The sequence below is a fragment of the Theropithecus gelada genome, chromosome 1 (assembly GCF_003255815.1).
Source record: "Theropithecus gelada isolate Dixy chromosome 1, Tgel_1.0, whole genome shotgun sequence".
NCBI classification, from domain to species: domain Eukaryota; kingdom Metazoa; phylum Chordata; class Mammalia; order Primates; family Cercopithecidae; genus Theropithecus; species Theropithecus gelada.
This window is the reverse complement of record NC_037668.1, coordinates 95,673,699-95,692,303: the sequence shown is the minus strand read 5'-3', so window position 1 is coordinate 95,692,303 and position 18,605 is coordinate 95,673,699. Positions and strand designations below refer to the sequence as shown.

Here is an 18,605-nt window from a genome sequence, read left to right as displayed (position 1 = left end):
TGGGAATGAACGCACACCTGGAACCAGTGTGCACAAAACCGGAAAAGGATTGGAGGGGATATGGCCAAGCACTGACAGCAACTGCTGGAATTAGGCATGTACTTTAACATGAACTAGGGTAGAAGATTGATGCTTCCTTATCAAACCCATGATTACATGCTTGGAATTACTAACTGCCAGGGTAATACATGTACAAAATAACAAAAGTGAGTCAATAAAAAATATAAATAAAAAATAGGAATTACAGTGGCATGAAAATGGAATGTGAATCATTTAAGTTTGGGAAACACCAGCAGAGTAGAAAGGACACTGGATTGAGGGCATGGATAAAAGAACAAAATATGAGGTCAGCCAGCCAGGGTTTGAATCCTGGCTCTGCCAGTTTTGCTCTGTATGACCTAACCTTACTGTGACGACGTCCTTAGGTTGTTAGGAGGAGTAAAAGGTTTAATATATGTAAAGCACTTAAAGCAACATCTGCCATGCAGAAAGTGCTGGTTAAGTATTAGTTGCTATCATTCCTGCCTTGCTATTAGGTTGGTGCAAAAGTAATTGCGGTAATAACTTTCGTACCAACCTAATACTAACTCGATTAGTGCTTCTCAAACTATCAGTGATATTTTATTTTCAATCTGTTGCAGGCTGATGCCTTTCTACATAAGAGAAAAATGAAATAAACAGACATAAAATACAAAGCCGCATTTTAAACGATTCAACAGACATAAAATTACTCTGTCAAACTGCTATAAGTTTCTACATGCTTATCTTCAATTTCTATGCTCATCCCTTTGTAGATGGGTAATGGTTTGCAGACTGTCACTATTCTATGAACCACACTTTGAACAGCACTCAACTAGAAAACTTCCAACAAGCCACTTAAGTTACTGGTGTTCCAGTTTCCAGGTTTTTGCAAGAGACTAATGAGAGAAAAGTAAGAGTAAGTACATGAAAGCACTTATTAAACTATAAAGTGTCCCAGGAAGGGAAATTAGTAGTATGGCTTAGAGGAGTCTATTCTGTGGTCTGTGGCCAAAAAATACAAACTCCTGTATGCCACCCTCTCAGTCCCTGTGGTGTCATGCTGTTCTGTTTCAGATGTATCATTTGAACTGTTAGTACCTGTGAATCAGTCAAGCATTTCCTAATGCTGAACAGAACAGGAAATAAAGACCTCGCTGGTAGCCTGTAACTTGCACCCCCAAAACCACCTTCATCTGCAGCTTGCTAAGATCACACCCCTGGGGCAAGGCATGCATTCATACACGACTCTACCTGTGACAGCTCTTCTACATGTGCAAATCATTTCACTAAGCCTGATACTTGCTTAGGGGTCAGAAGGAAAGCAAGAGGGAATATAATGCCCTGACTGCAGTTCCTAGTTTCCAGATTCCCCAGGGCCCACTTGTCTTCAGTTGGTGAAACTCAATACACAGACATCCCTCACCAATGCTTTCAGACTCCATTTCAAGTGCGGACTCTGCCCACACTGGTTCTATGTGACCTACTTTGGCCTCACCTCTTTTCTCTCCACCCTGTCAAACAAGAAAGCGGTTACCTAGAAATACTCCAGAAGTCCGCTGAGTGGTTTTCTGAACATTCAGCTTCTTTATTCTTTCTGGACTCCAAGAAGGCAAGCCCCCTGTCTGATTTCATCTTTATACCTCTCCCATCACCTTTAGCATCGCGCTTGGCACACAGCGGGTGCTCGGTAATGTTTGTCGAATAGCCCAAGGAATAGTACGAAATCTGTGGAAGCAGAAATGGCTCCTCCATTTACCCGACCTTGAACCATTCCAGAAAAGACCAACCAAATCCGATTAATTCATTGGGCAGAACTCTGCCAGGTACTGGACATTCGGAAACAAATTTCAGGGGGTTGGGGCAGATGGACGGGAAGCTAATGGTGGGTGGATGTACTACAAATTCAATAATCCTCCACTTTCTGTGAAACGTCTCTCCGTGGCCCCAGGGCCCTTTAAATGTTACTGTGAGTGTTTTCCTCCATAGCGTCTGGGGCAGAGCCAAACTTTTGTGTAGGGGTTTGGCAGCGCTCATCCTCACAGCCCTGGGGACCGCTGGCACAGGGGCTGGCGAGGCGTTCGCACGCGAAGGAAACTTGCGAGGCGTCAGGGCGGCCCCGCGGAGGAGCGGGTCGTAGAGTGGGAGCCCTCAACTCCTAGAAATTCAGGTCCTCCATGAGAATTAGGGGAAGGGGGATGGCCAAAGACGGCCAGACGTCCACCGAGCTTCCCCAGGCCTCTCCCCTCCCCCAGCCGGGCCACAACGCGGGCTCCGCGGCCCGGGGCAACATAGCCAGGGTGTCTGGGCGGGAGGCAGGGCCCGGCGCGGAGGAAGGAGCCTGGGGCCGCCGCCGCCCCGCCCACCCCAGCGAGGCGGAGCCGGCGCCCGGAGGAGCAGGAGGAGGAGGAGGAGGAGAGGTCGGAGCCGTCTCCAGGAGCCCTTAGAGACCGAGTCCCGGCGGCGACGGCGGGGCAGCGCACCAGCAGGCGGGTGAGTACCAAGCGGCGGGCGCGGGTGGTGAGTCGGGTCCCCGCGGGGTCCGGGCGCGGCGCGGGGCGTCGGCCAGCGAGTTCGGGGGCCGCCTCCGAGTCCCGGGTGTTGGGAAGCGAGATGGAGGGAGGGAGCGGAGGAAGGAAGGAAGGAGGGAAGAGTGTCCTGGAGGGCGGGGACTGGTCGGGGCGCTGGGCGCCGGAGACCGGGGAGAGGCGGAGGAAGGGGGCAAGGGACACCCAGACCCAGAGGCAGAAACCGCGCGGTCGCCCTCGACGGGCGGCAACCCGAGGTCGCGGGGAGCCGGTGCCCCCACGGCTGGGGCTGGGGCTAGGCTAGGGGTGGAAGGAAAGGTCTCCCGGCGAGCTCGCTTGCCTCCTCGCCAGCCTGCGGCCGTGCGCCCCGCGCCCGATTGGGAGGCCCCCAGTGTTCCCAGCCCTGGCTTGTGGTGGTGCCAGGCGTTGGAGGAGGGCTGGAATCTGGGGGCGACAGAGACGCCACGCCCCTCTGCCTACTTTCTACCTCCCGGGACCAGCCGGCGGGAGCGCAGCCTTGGAATCCGCTGGGCGCTGGGGGTCTAGCAGGGAAATAGCGGGTCGCAGAGGGGAGAGCCCGTATGACGCACCCTGCGAGGGACCCCCGAGTGGGGTCCCTAGGCTGCCCTTTTGCAGACTGTATTTGCAGGTGATAAGGGGGAGATTGAGGCTCAGTCTTGCGTGATTTTTTCTTAAAAATATTATTGCCCCGACAGTTATCCCGTGGGTCAGGGTGACTTCTGTTTTTCATTGTAATTAGGGCGTATCAATAAAAGCTAACTTTAAAACCCTGTCAGCGCCTCCCGTCACTCACTCGTCCCTCGCTTTGTGTGTCCTGTAAACTTGGCTTAAATCATTCATAACTCACGGTAAGGAAGCCGTGATTCTTGTTCACGTCGCCGCAGTGGAGTGAAACTTTGCCCAGCTGGGGCTGAGTGGAGGCACTGCCGCGGCCGGTCATCCGGTGGTCATCCTGCCGGGCGTGGTTGTATACAAACAAGTGGGTAGAGAAGGAAATCTCTGAACGCCAGAGGTAGAAGGGAGGTTCCTGCGCCCACGTGTCAGGGCGCGTTTAATGGCTGCTCCCAGCGGAAACAAACGGGAATTTATTAGACCGTGTGGAGTTGGACAAACTTCACATGATTAGCTTCCTTCCCATCAGTTACTTCCTCTCCCCCCTGCTGTCTTTGCCGACACAGTTTATATTTCCTGGGGCGGTTGTAGCTTCGCCTGAATAGGCTGTCTATAATGAATCTTTTGGATGTCGTCAGAGGCAGGGTCTGCGTCTGTGCCTTCTCTCTTTTAAAAGCGGAGTTTGGCTTTGTTTTTAAAAGTGCTAGTCACCAGACTGCACCCTTGCCAGCGCTTCTCAGCTCTCGAAGTAAATTATCGCAGGATGGCGGCCCTCACCTAGGAGAACCAGGAAGGCAGGCAGCGCTAGAACGACGGGATTGAATTTTACTATTGCCAAAACAATCACATTCAAGTAAGGAGCTGTTTTGTTTTGTTTTTGTTTTTTTTTTAACCCAATTATATGTACTAGCAAGCCCCTTTTCTAGTAAACTAACATGATTCACACACACAATTTTTAAAGTAATCAAACATTTTACAGAGTCTTAAGTGATAAAAGGACTCTCAGATAAAATGTTCAGTCCCTTTGCCTTCTCTAATAGTTAACCAGCGCCGTAAAGCCCTGGTTTAAGTCCAAAAAATGCTAAAAAGTCTACTGCGTTGTTAGACCTTATAAATAATGCAGTCCTATTTTTGCTGTTTTTAACTCACGTAATTTACTAGATATCGAACACCCAACAGGGCATACAGCACTTAGATTTGTGTAGAAATATATGAAAATGTGAATCTGTGATTCACAAGAGCCTGAAAAAAATAGTATTATAAAAATTTCCTGTCCAGAAAGCTCCAATCTTACTTGAAAGCTCTCTAACAATTAGACTTGTGGATTTGTGTTGTCACTTGTTAGAGAATATCAGTGGTTTATTAAAGTGTGAGAGCAAAGGGCTTCATGGTCAGAACACTCGAGGAAGTGGTTAGCCAATATCAGATTAGTTTTTTTTTTAATTGTTGAAAACTTCTGTCTAGCAGGAAAAAAAATCAAATTTAGAATTAAGTGATTTATTGTGTTTTGCTTTAATTTGGAGTTTTATGTCAGCTTAAGCTTAACCTAGAAAGGCAAGTTGTGAAAGTCAAGTAAATTTTTCTGAGCCCTAACTTGGAAGAGAAGCTTGTTTAACAGTGATTTGGGGTGTTGGCTTTGGAGTCAGACAGACTTAGATGAAAATATTAGCTATTTAACCTTTTCAGTCTGATTTATAAGATGGGGATAATAATGGTCTCTATCTGTAGGGCTTTAAAGTATGTGAAACAGTCTTTGGAAAACACTTAAACTGGACTTAACACACAGTACATGGTCAAAATTATTAGATATTAATCTAGCTTGTTCAAGCAGCAGGCTACTGGATAAATTGCAAGGTGGTAGCTTGAACCTTCCGGAAATGCTAGATAGAGCAATTTCAAATTCCCCAGAAGTAACTGGTATGTGTATGTGTGTGGTGTTTCTACCACAACAATATGAATAATTATGATTAAAGGATTAATAGTTTTAATATGCTTTTAGTGCCAAAGTTACAGTTGCATAGTAATTTTGACAGAAACATTGCATTATCCTTTACATTTAAAGATAATTTATATTTCAAATAGTTGTGTTTATTAACCCTAGGTAGGAAAGTAGCCAGGAACTGAAGTATTCATCTTTAACCAAGTATAATTCTTAATTAAAGTATGAAAACACGTGACCCAAGGGTATCCTGTTATTTACTTTTGCATGTACTGATGTCCAAGGCCAACAGATAAGCCATAAGAAGTGTTAGGCTGATTGTGAGTGGTTGTTTTATTTATAAATTTTCATGAGATTGGGTGTTCAGTTAATTCAGGGACTCTACTCATCACATTGTTGACTCATTTCCTAAAATCTAAAAGATTTTTAAAATGTCTTTATCTTGCCAGGCGCAGTGGCTCACGCCTGTAATCCCAACACTTTGGGAGTCCGAGGTGGGCAGATCAACTGAGGTTGGGAGTTTGAGAGCAGCCTGACCAACATGGAGAACGCCCCCCCTCCCCCATCTCTACTAAAAATACAAAATAAACTGGGCATGGTGGTGCATGCCTGTAGTCCCAGCTACTTGGGAGGCTGAGGCAGGAGAATCACTTGAACCTGGGCGACAGAGGTTGCGGTGAACCAAGATTGGCCATTGCACTCCGGCCTGGGCAACAAGAGCAAAACTCTGTCTCAAAAAAAAAAAAAAGCCTCTGTCTTTAAAACAAACCCTTTAAATCTTCTTGTTTTTGTCTTAGCAGGTCAGTTGCACAGAATTGGGCTGAACCAGGAGCTTAGCTCATGCCACAGATGATTTCTCGTTTTACTAATTGCTCCACTGGGACACAGAGATGTGGTTAATAATAATTTTAAATAACTATAAAGGGTACAGTGTTATTATTAATTGTTTCTTGCCTATGACATTATGCTCTGAAACAGTTGAAGCATTTGATTGAGTAAATTATTGACGCTTTTCACTCCTAGAACATAGCATAATGATTTGTGGCTCATACTTCTAGGTGAGTAGACAGTGAGCAAGTTACTTAATCTATGCTTCCATAAGTGTTATAAGGAATAAATGAGCTAATTTATGTATATAGCGTTTGGATTAGTGCCTGGTGCATAGTCCACATTCAATAAATGTTAACATTAAATTATTGAAATTTTCTCTACATGTTGTATAATGAGCATGCATTATTTTTGTAACAGGAAAACAGCTATACAAAATTTTAGTATTTCCCCCAAATCTAAAAAAAGCTCAGTAGTTTAAATAGTCCTGCCAAATAGTACTTACAAAGTAAGAGAGTTAGGCAATCATCATTATGTCTTTTGAATGTGAAATGGTTTGTAATTTGTTAAACAAGTTAATTCTTCCAAATCTCAATTCCATTTTCTTTTTCATTAGACTTTTAAAAATCAGTAATGCATGAAGTCTGTTACAGTTTAAAATGGGGAAAAGCAATGTGCACAGTTACATTGTGTTATTACAATTACAGCTAGCCTAAAAATTATTTTTAAACCATAAAAAAAGGCTAGAAGAAAATACAGACAAATTGGTGATGGGATTATGGTGCTCCCCCCACCCCAACTTGCTTTTCCCCTATTTTCCACAATGCGCCTATATATATACTAAAAAATAATTCATTTGTGTAATAGTTACTAAACAAATCTGGTTTATTAACTACAAATACAAAAAAAAAATTGTGTAATAGTTACTAAAAAACAAATCTGGCTTGTTAACTACAAATAGCAGGATTTTGTTGTTGTTTTGGAAAAAGCACCAACTTTTATGGCAGTTGAATGTCCTTCGGTTAAATGTCAAAACCTTTGCAGTGAGAATTGTTTAGCAGTAAAAGAGAAGGCCCAGAAGCTTGTAGGTTGATCTTCATGAGGAATATTTGAAAAGTCTACCAGTGGGTTTTTAGGATCTGCATATAGACCTAGTCCACTAACCTTGACTTTATGGAAGTTGTGACTTCCCAGATCCAGGCCTGCATTGATGAGCTGCGCTTTTACAGCACCTTCAGTATATCAGACACCAGGAAGACAGTAATGAGGCAAATATTGGTGCACTTAGTTTAACAGGAAGGTTGGATAGATAAAAACTAATTATAGCACAATTGTATGTATTCTATATACTGGGCTGTTTCTAAACCCTTCCCATATACAGTCTTGCTCAGTTCTCACAACAGCCCAGAGGAGGAAGCTGAGGTTCCCTAAAGTCTGAACCTTGCTTAAGTTGCAAGAACAGAATTTGACCCAGAAGCATCTTAACTCCGCATCTCATGCCTTCTGCGCAGAGGTGGAGGTGCATCCAGCCAGAGGTGAGAGTGAAGAGGGCTTTATGGAGTCAGTTTTGCTTAAAAACTGTAAATCAAATCAAGAGAAACATGAGGAGGAGACTCCTTTTAGGTGACCTACCTGAGGAGAATCATCAGTGCCTCTCCATCAGACTTGCCACTCTTTAGCCATAGCGGTTAACACTTCCAAATGGCTGCTGAGACCCAGCAGGCCTGAAGAGAACACAAAGGTCCAGTCCTTGGTGACCCTGTGAAGTCTACCTCTTTCATCCCTGGACTCCCAAAGGGGGCCTGGATAATACAGATGAAGGAACTGACCTGCTAAGTCCTGTTCTAGAACCAGCAGATACCCACACATCATGATCTCCCCACTTTCCTCCCTTAGGAACGACAGGAGAGTAGTTAACAGGTAGCATGGATCCAGGGCAGATAGTGGAGGTGATTTGACTTAAGATAACTTCTAGCTAGATTATTCCGTTTATTGGAGAGTCTCTCTTGAAAATCATTTCTGGTGTCACTGAAATGTTTGGTTTATCATGTCAGGCTTTATTGGGTATCATAAAAGTGCTTGGTTGTGAAGTGTCTGGTTGCCATCCTGTGACAAGGAGGGTTTTTGTCTTCTTTTAATGAGTCTGCATTTCAGAGAATTACTGTATAATAAAAACTGGAGTGTTGGCCGGGCGTGGTGGCTCAAAGATCGAGACCATCCTGGCTAACATGATGAAATCCGTCTCTACTAAAAATACAAAAAATTAGCTGGGCATGGTGGCAGACGCCTGTAGTCTCAGCTACTCTGGAGGCTGAGGCAGGAGAATGGCATGAACCTGGGAGGTGGAGCTTGCAGTGAGCTGAGATCGCGCCACTGCACTCCAGCCTGGGCGACAGAGCAAGACTCCGTCTCAAAAAAAAAAAAAAAAAAAAATACTGGAGTGTTGGAGACTATTAAGACTTAATACTTTCAGTTCTGCCGGAGGGTTAGTAGCTAAAAGTTCTAAGAGATTGGTTGCTAAAATCTGTAATTTTCAGTTTCATTGATTGTATAATAACTGGCTGACATTGGGCCCAGAGAGTCAGAAGGCTTTGTATTCTGTGTGCTTTCTGACACAGTAGGCCACCACTCCCCTTATAGGCAAGGTCATGTTAATGACACATAGGATCCCCTTTGGTTGACAGAAGAGAGAAGTATAAGCTCTGGTTGAACTTGAGTTTGCGTGATCACACATGCTCAGTGGAGTGAAGTCTGAATCAGTTGTCATCTCTGCACTTGTGTGTAGAGAATTGTCTTCATTCAGAATGGCTGTGTCCAGACTCACATGAGCCCATCTTAACTTCACTGATGTGAAATAATCAGGCTTTTATTTAGCTGCAGATGGCACTAGCCGAGACGTCCTTGACCACTGGACACTAAACCCTTAACTCCCCACTGGGACCCTTTGACTCAGACCCCAAGCTTGCAGTTACGTCAAATTTTGTGGGATTTTGGGCGGGGGGATAAATTATTGCAGAGGAAAAACATGAGGTTTTTTCTCAAGTGAAGACTCAAACTGAAATCCATTAAATCCCACCATAAGCTAAAGCTAAGGATGGAAAGAGGAATCAAAATCTGAAAGCCTTCTGGACTTTATTGAGGCTTATTGAAGACGTTAGTGAGATAACATCATCATACCAAGTTTAACCAGAATCTCAGGCAAATTAGAAAGGTGTAACCTTTAGACTGGATGCCTGAGTTATACCTACACTAATGAAACCTGAATTATTAGACCATGGCCTGCACATTAGACCATGGGGCTTCATGTGGGTATATAAGGTCATGATTGGCTGTGCAGATAAGTTGTCATGGGAGGGTTGGATGTCTGGCCAAGAAGCAGAAAGAATGGATTATGACTTCTTGGCAGGGATGCCTTGAACTGTTGTACAGGTTGTTCACTGCACAAGAGGGCCTGGGCAAGGAGGCAAATGGGAGGTTCACATCTGCTAAACAAACAAAAACCACATGCATCCTGGAGTAGGATTGCCTCTGCTAGGACAAAAGGGAACTTCTTTCTGATGCTATCAAGCCTGCAAAAGGCTAGGTGTACTTGGAGGGATTACCTTTTTTAACACACACAAAGGCACAATATGGCTACCAGCAGTTCTGCTGCTCAAAGCCCCTACAGCCACAGTAGTCCCCTAGATGCCATCAGCTGGTAGAGTCTGTCACTTAACCATTTGGTTTATCATGTCGGGCTTTATTGGGAAACGTATAAACTTCATGAATGCCAGTGGAATGAAGGAATAAAACCATGTTTTCTGTGGTGTGTGTCAGCAAGGTACATGTAAAAAAGTAGTATGGATTATATATGCTAGGAAAGAAACATTCAGTGGTACACGTTGCCTATGATGAACTTCTTTCTCTTCAATTCATTATTTCTGAGGGTCACTTGCCAGGGTCACCAGCACCCGTTGTGTTATTGGCCTGGTGCAGGGAATGGAGTAGCAGTAACTCTTGGGAATGTGGAGAGGGGTTCATGTTATTTATTGATCAGCCATAGGCCTTTTTCCTTGGGGACAGGATGCAAGTAACAGTGGTTGCAGGAGCCTTTGGAACTTACCTATGAGTAGCTGCTACTTCTGGAAAAAGGCTCCTAGTTTAGGCTAAGGGGTGCGGAGTCTTGTTGCCAAAGGTATCACAAACTCAGAGGGTTTGTCTGTGTTCCTCTTAGTACCAACTGGTACTACTTGCATGCTTTTTAAGTTGATCCTTTAGACAAGCCTATAGTCAGAATCAACTTCCTCCTCCTGGCTCCTCTTCTGGGAGGCATTTGCACAGCCTGTAGGATCAGCCATGTTTAGTGAATCTAACTGCTAAGGTAGTGGTCCTGAGGGCCAAGGTGCTGGTTCGTACTTCATACCTAGGCCATCTGCTGTTTTCTGGAGACAATACACCTTGTGAAAAAATCCAAAAGATGCAGAAACGTGAATGCCTTTCACATTTAACCTGGTTAAATGCAGCCATCTTCAGACATACTCATATTCTCAAAGCAGAAAGAGCAGAATATGACAATTCCTAAGAATTTCTTACAGAATTTCTTTAAATAGCTAATTCACTTGTGTTTCTAGTATGATTTGATTACACAAAATTCCAGGAGTCTCAAGTTTTCAAGGAATATCTCTGTCAAATTAAGCAGAATATTCCAGCACATGCCTTGCCCTCTTTTTTAACATAAATATTTGATGAGCAGCATGCTTTTTCCAAGAGCAAATCAATGCTCCTGGCAGGCCGCCTGGGAGGTAATCCTAGTGTTCCTGTCTTTGCCTCCCATTCACCTACAGTTCTCTGACTTTCTTCTGGCTGTAATAAATATCAGGGGGCTCAGAGCCACCCACATCCAGCAGGTAATATAACACAGGGCAGAAATTACCCTCTCCACGCTCACTGTGCTCACCTTCTGAACTCTGGACTGAGATTTCCCTGACCGACTTTCACATGAGAACCTACCTGCCTAAACCCAGGTTTCTCCAACTCCTCCACCTGAGCTGCTGAACTCCACCTTAGCTTTATCTCTTCCCTGCCAATCTTGTGCTTTCTTCATACTTTTGGGAAAATTGCCTATGCAACCTCTATATTTTTGAAAATACATAATATATGATCTTGAAGAAATGTTATAATCTTATATAAAGGTAAACATTTTTGACAATTTCCTATAAGACTTCCCTACAAGATTTCTTTTCTTTTCTTTTTTCTTTTTTTGAGATAGGATCTCACTCTGTTACCCTGGCTAGAGTGCAGTGGCACAATCATGGCTCACTGCAGCATCAACTTACCTGGCTCAGGTGATCCTCCCACCTCAGCCTCCTGACTAGCTCGGACTATGGGTGCCTGCCACCACGCCTGGCTAATTTTTGTGTTTTTTGTAAAAATGGAGTTTCACCATGTTGCCCAATCTGGTCTCGAACTCCTAGGCTCAAGCAACTCCTGAGGCTGCCAGCCTCGGCCTCCCAAAGTGGTAGGATTATAGGCCTGATCCACCATGCCCAGCCCCAGGATTTCTTTAAATAGCAAATTCACAAAAAATCAAAAGTTTTCAAATTCAAAAATCTTGCTCCCATCTTATCCCCATGCACGCCTGTCCCATATTCTCTGCAAGTAGCAACTTGTAAATACAATCTAAAAGAATATATGGTATTTTAATTCTTCCCCCTTCTCTCATTAAAGATGGTATATATACTCTTTACCTTGCCTTTTAAAATTAGCAGTATGTTTTAGACATCTGTCTCTGCAAGTATCTCTCTCACACACACATAGAATAACAAGTTTTCCATCATGTGGATGTACCATGGTCCTCTTGACCAATCCCTACTGCTGGACCTTTGGGCTGTTTCCCAGTCTTTTGCTATTACAGACAGTGCCGTGAAGAATAAAGATGTAATAAATCATTTTGCTTTGTGAAGGTGTACCTAAGGATTGATGCCCAGAAGTGGGACTGCTGAATCACAGTGCTCTGTAGTACCCCTCCGGAAAGATTGAACCATTTTGCCCTCCCATTAGGAATGTATTGGATGTCCTGGTTCCTTAGGGCCACCGGCCATAAAAGTGTCAGCTCTTCTTATTTTTGCTAATCTGGTTTCTGCACAACAGTAATTTAGAGCCATTGAAATATTTTTTATTATGAGTGAGATGGTGGTTTGGGGCCGTTCTTACATCTTTTACAGAATGTTGATCCTCCTGTGGGCATTTGTTGACCTTTCCTCTTGCATACATCTCTGTCAGAATCTCCTAAATACAGACTTATGAATGTGATGGCTCTTTTGGGCCTAAGGGTAGAGTGGGCTGCCAAATTGTCAGTGCAAAATCAAGAGAAGTGGAAAGTAGGGTTTTATGCCAGTTGCTAATGTCTGAATTAAAAATAGTTTTCAGCTAATGGTATTACTAAACTGGGGCTTCTCCAAAAAACATGATGAAGATGATCTTCTAGCCTGGAATTTCTCCCTCTCAAACAAAAACAAAAGAGAGAGGTTGAGAATATATACATTTCAATAATATTTCCTGCAAAACTTAAAAACTTCCTTTTAAGAAGCCTAGAATTTTCCACTTACAAGTATCTCCTGAAAGAAGGTTATACATGCCACGTTTTGTTGTTGTTGTTTACTCTCTGAATTGGGCTCCTGTTCTCCCTTTAATTTCACCATCAGAGCTTTGTCTACTGTATTTCCAGGGTGAAAGAGAAGATGAAAGTAAAAGCACAATGTAAGAAGTCAAGCCAGAGCTCAAGATTCTACAAAGGATATGGGATTGGAGTTGCATAGAATCATCTTTCTTTTTGAAGTGCTCTTTCAGTCAGCTCTTGGGATGTTATTTTAATATAAAATTAATTTTCATCTTTTAAAAACTGAATGCTGTTGAAAGAGAGGGAAGTTGTTATTTGATGGGAAGATGGCTGTGGCTTTGTTTTTGGAAATTCACAAGAGGCAGTCTTATGAATTTGAGTATAAAGTTACCCTATATCTCCATCAAAAAACAAAAAAAGCAAAAAAACAAAAAAAATATTTTAAACTCACAACAGAAAACTCTGTCTCTGGGAGTTCCCACACTAGCAATGAGTGGCCCATGAAAAATCCCAAAGAAAAAATTTTATCTTCCAGGCCCAGTGCTCTGTTTCTTTTCAGCTCCTGAATATGTACTTTCTGACTTTTGTGAAGGTTGCTTTGAAGTTCTCTGGATGTTTTGTTTTCCTTCTAGCACTTATCTCAATCAATTGTTATATTAACCTACCTCACTATAGTGTCAGCTTCATAAGGGCAGGATCTTGGTCCAGTACCTAGAAGGGTACCTAGCACCTTTGGGTGCCTGATCAGAAGGGATTGACTGCTTCCAGAGCTAGCTGGGTCTTTGTGGTCCTGTATCAGACATGAGCCTGAAGGAGGTCATGTCAGCCATTCCTTGGCCTTTTGACAAGATACCCTAGCCCAGGGATGTTCAATCTTTTGAACATGGGCTCAAAAGATGGGCCACAGTGGAAGGAGAATTGTCTTGGGCCACACATAAAATACACGAATACTAACGATAGCTTATGAGCTTACAAACAAATTGCAAAAAAATCTCAAAATGCGGGGCGCATGTGGCCCAGGATGACTTTGAATGTGACCCAATACAAATTCGTAAACTTGCTTCAAATATTATGAGATTTTTTTGCGATTTCTTTTTTCAGCTCATCAGCTATCATTAGTGTATTTTATGTGTGGCCCAAGACAATTCTCCTCCTTCCAGTGTGGCCCAGGGAAGCCAAAAGATTGGACACCCCGGGTTTAGAGCTTGAGTTTGCAGTTTCAGTCTCCTGGGCAAATCACCTGACCTCTCAGATGCTGTTTTCCCGTTTGCAAAATAGAGATAATAACACCATATTTCAACAAATTTAAGATGTCATTGATTAGATGTGCCAGTATTCTATGTGCCATTATTCTATGTGCCACTAAGAAAAAAAAAATGCTGCTGATTAAACTATAACGCACATCAGCTGTAAGAGTGTGTTAGTTTTCTATGGCTACTATAACAAATTACCACAAATTTAGCAGCCTAACACAACAAATATGAATTATCTCACAGTTCTGTACGTTGAAAGTCAGGGTGGGCTTGGCTGGTTTCTCTCCTCTGGGTTTTACACGGCCAAATTGAAGGTGTTGGCCTCTTATTGGGAGGCTTTGGGAAGAATTCATTTCTAGGCTTATTTAGGTTGTGGGTGGAATCTAGTTCCCTGCAATTATAGGATGAGGGCCTCTGGCTCTCTGCTGCCTCTCAGCTGGGAGCCATCAACTCCTAGAGACCTCCCTCTGGTCCCTTGCCCTTAAGCCCATATCAGAGCTAGCAACATTATGACAAATCCTTTTCACGCTTGGGATCTCTCTGCTGGTATTTGAGCTGAGAGCTGAATGAGCAGGAGGCAACCAGGTTAAATTCTGGAGAAGAGCGTTCCAGGTAGAGGGAGCAGCCAGTGCAAAGGCACTGAGCTGGGAACAAGCTTTGCGTGTTTGAGCACAAAAAGAAGGCTCCTGTGGTAGGAGTGTAAAGAACAATGAATGAATTAATACGTGGTAGGAGATGAGTTTGGAGAAGTCGACGGAGAATAGGTCACATACGCCATTGTAAAGAATCTGGATTTAATGAAAATGCAATTAAGAATTTGCAGGGAAATCTGCTTTTTGTTCAGAAATAAGCTGTAATGAGTGTGGCATTTTGCGTACACACTATGTTATTTTTGAAGGGAGGCAAGTTTAGGATTGTGGAACTGCTGCTTTTTAAACTATTTTAAGTGTAACCAGTGCAAAGGGGAAAGAAGAGGAGGAAAGTGGCTTGGCAGAACTAGGGTGAAAATAGTGACTACCTGAATTCAGTAAACGAAGATCACAGTCTGTAGAATTTTCCTAAGACACAACTGTAGATTGTCTGTCTTAGGCTCTTCAAATTCAGGTAGACATTTGCTGAAAACTGATCTCATCATCTTCCCCTTAAAACCTGCTTTCCGGCCTGTTTTCCATAAGACATTTCCATCCACCCAGGTTGCTAAGCTCTGAACCCTTGAGTCATCAGGAACGCCTCCCTCCTCTTCATCTCTCCCTAGCTCGTACACCCTGCCCCCAACCAAAGCCTGGGTCCATCTCCTAAAGCGCCCATATGTCTGCTCCTCCGTACCCCCATGCCTCTCACCTGGATTGTTGTTGTGGCTTCCTAACTGACCTTTACCCTGCACACTGCCTCCAGCATGATTTCTCTGAAACATAAATTTCAGTGGGTCACTTCCTGGCTGAAAATTGTCTGTGAGTTCCCCAGAGGCGTCGGAGTCTAGTAATGAAGGTTCACACTGCCCAGGTTCAAGGCCTCGTGATGCTTCTTACCACCTCTGGAATCTTGGGAATGTTTTTCACGGCTGTGTCTCAGTTTACTCATCTCTAAAACGAGTGTGATAATAGCACTTACCTCACAGATAGGTTATGAAATGTAAATGAGTTAATAGGTGTGAAGCACTCATAACCATGCTGGGCACACAGAAATCCTCAGTAAACATTATTCTGGATCTCTCTTTCCTTTGTAGAACAATTAAAGCTTGTCTTTCTTGTGGCTCTCCACAATAGCCCCTACCTCCACCTTTCTCAGTGCCAAAAGCTTGGTCAGCAGACAGACCTCTTTGTTAGCAGTCTGCAGCTAGATAAGTCCATGTTTGGTAATTTTTATAGCAGTTTGACCATCATTTTACATCTGTTGAATCTGTTGATTCGGAACTGGACTTGCATTTTGTCCCATTTTTGGCAGTTCCTTTTTGCTGCATTTTTATGAAAGATTTGGTCCATATTGATTTGGAAGTTAAAAAAAAAAAAAAAAAAAAAAACCTGGTCTTTCCCCATGAATAGTTTGAGAAGCACTTCTGTGTCCCCACATACCCACTATGTGATTCACATTGGCCAAGTTATCCAAACTCACTGTGTAACCTTAAATCTCTCTGGATTTCCTACACTGTTTCCTCTGCCTAGAATTTGTTAGACATTTATTAAGTACCTGTAATAAGTACAAGACCCTGGGGACATAAGGATGAATAAGGTTCTGCCTCTACTTTTGAGAATGTTTCCCTCAAACCACCTAGTGAATTCCTACCTGTCTCTCGAAGCTTAGCATAATTTCATTTTTTCCTTCATTCATTGAGAAAACATTTATTGGCCAGGTGCGGTGGCTCACACCTGTAATCCCAGCACTTTGGGAGGCTGAGATGAGAGGATTGCTTGAGCCCAGGAGTTTGAGACTAGCCTGGGGAACCCAGTGAAACCCTATCACTACAAAAAATTTAAAAATTAGCTGGGTGCAGCCAGGCGAAGTGGCTCACGCCTGTAATCCTAGCACTTTGGGAGGCCGAGACAGGTGGATCACAAGGTCAGGAGATCGAGACCATCCTGGCTAACAGTGAAACACCGTCTCTACTAAAAATACAAAAAATTAGCCCAGTGTGGTGGCGAGTGCCTATAGTCCCAGCTACTTGGGAGGCTGAGGCAGGAGAATGGCACGAACCCAGGAGGTGGAGCTTACAGTGAGCCGAGATCGCGCCACTGCACTCCAGCCTGGGCGAGAGTGTGAGACTCCGTCTCAAAAAACAAAAACAAAAACAAAAAGCATTAGCTGGGTGCAGTGGCGTGTGCCTGTAGTCCTAGCTACTCAGGAGGCTGAGGTGGGAGGATTGTCTGGGCCCAGGAGTTTGAGGCTGCAGTGAGCCATGATTGCACCACTGCACTCCAGCCTGGGCAGCAGAATGAGATATCTCGAAAAAAAAAAAAGAAAAGAAACAAAAGAAAACATTTATTAACATTTATTAAACACCAAACACCAACTGTTTACTAGGCACCTGCTGCCTTCCCTTTCTTCCCTAAGGACCAGTAAGCTAATGAGGAAGACAGACACAAAAACAAATAATGACAGAATAATAGGCATGTTATATGGCATTGTGAATACAGCAGTATGGAAGCACAGAGGAGGAGTGTGCTGGGCTACGCCTGGGCCAGGGCAGGGCACTGGGGAGGTCAGGAATGGGGTCATAGTCAGGGTGGAGACAGTGTGTGGAAAGATTATGATCTAGGTTTTGGGCCCACAGCCAAAGCCCAACTCTGCCATTCACTAGCCATATGACTTTGAGAGACTGCCTCTCTGAACTTGCGAGGTAGGTAGGTATTGCTTTCCTTATCTGTAAAATGGGGAAAGCAGTACCTACCTACCTCACAAGGTTGTTTTGAGGCTCACTCGAGATTGTATACATAAAGTGCTCAGATGAGTACCTGACTATCAATATTTACCTGCTGTCTGTCACCTTGTCCTCTTCTCTCCTCCATCTGTGGACATATGTAAATTTTCTGTTGTCTGACTTCCCAGTAGCATGCTATTCAGCCATCATACTAATTATTACATTGAATTATGTAGCTTTATCTACCACATTTCTGTTTCCCGCATGGAATGTATTGTACCCCTTGAATTCAGTGGCCTTTTTTTCATCTTTATATTGTCAGTGATAGGCAGTGTCCATGCATAGAAGACTCAATTAATGTCTAGAGAAGTTGTATTGTATCAAAATAACTTTAAGCACTTTGCACTTTTCAAAAAGCTTTCTGAGGAGTCTAGTCAAACATTAATTTCCACTTTACAGATGGGGACACTGAGGCACTTTCTAGAAAGCTTCTGTTACTTGCGCAAGGTCATGGGCTAGCAGAGGGCAAAGGTGGAGTTACAGCCCCACACCTCTTGTTTTCCTGCTTTTGTGCTGCCTCATTAAATCCAACTCTGGTGAGTTGGGAGTTGTCAGGTGCTGGCCAGGCTCAGGACCTCTTATCACTGGGCCCTACCTGTCCTGAGAGGATGGCTGAGTAGGCAGGAGTCAGTCCTGGAGAGAGCCCTGTCTACACCCTTCCCCACCCCTCTGGTTCACTGCTGCCCCACAGGTATTTAAGAGTCACACCCTAAGTGGCAGGGCCCACCTGGAAACCTGGGGTGGGGATGAGGGCAGAGGACTCCAGCTGGCTTGAGCTGGAGGCAGAGGGCCCTGTCCTAAGAGTGAGTAATTTGTAACTAGACTGGAGGATGAGTGCGTCCAGGAGGAACAGGAGCCCAGATGAAGGCAGGGTCTTGGAAAGTAGTGAAAGTCCTTGCATGCATATCCAAAGGGCAGTGAATCTGTTTCTTAAATTTCTTTTCTCTCCTTCATAAACTTCCAATACATTTCCCTTCCACCCTCTTTGAAAGGGTGCCCTGTACACTGCCCAGGAGCATGTTCTGTGCTCCGGTCACTGCGGTTGGCTGTAGTCTTCATTAGGTGGGTGGGGCAAAGGGATAAATTCACACTAAGGACTCTGACCTAAACTTTCTTGAGGAAAGCTCAAAATATATGATTTCATACATTATCTTTTTCTTTCATTAGAAGAAAAGAAAAAAAAGTCTCAAGAGAATAGGCTCTAGCACCTTCTGCAACCTAACTGAAGACAGAAGGGACCAGGGCAGTGGTTTATAAACTTATGTGCATGTTAGCATCAGCTGAGGAGTGACTGAAAATCACGGAGCCCCAGCCGCACCCAGCCCTGGCCTGGGGCCCAGAGGGTACAGTCTAATAAAGCTTCTAGGTGACTCCAGGGCGTGGTCAAGGTAGG

At 44.0% G+C, this 18,605-nt stretch overlaps 1 protein-coding gene across 2 annotated transcripts in view; it reads left to right on the top strand.

Annotated features, from left to right (window-relative positions):
- The first annotated feature begins 2,086 nt into the window (after positions 1–2,086).
- The window catches only part of GNG12 (G protein subunit gamma 12), a 129,981-nt gene continuing 113,462 nt past the window's right edge, over positions 2,087–18,605 (top strand). The window contains exon 1 of one of the 2 annotated variants that reach the window (XM_025385350.1): positions 2,087–2,511. The gene's annotated coding sequence lies outside the window, so the exon portion shown is untranslated. Of the gene's footprint in view, positions 2,512–3,732; positions 4,033–18,605 lie in introns of those variants that run through there. The other variant, XM_025385358.1, reaches the window with a different exon arrangement.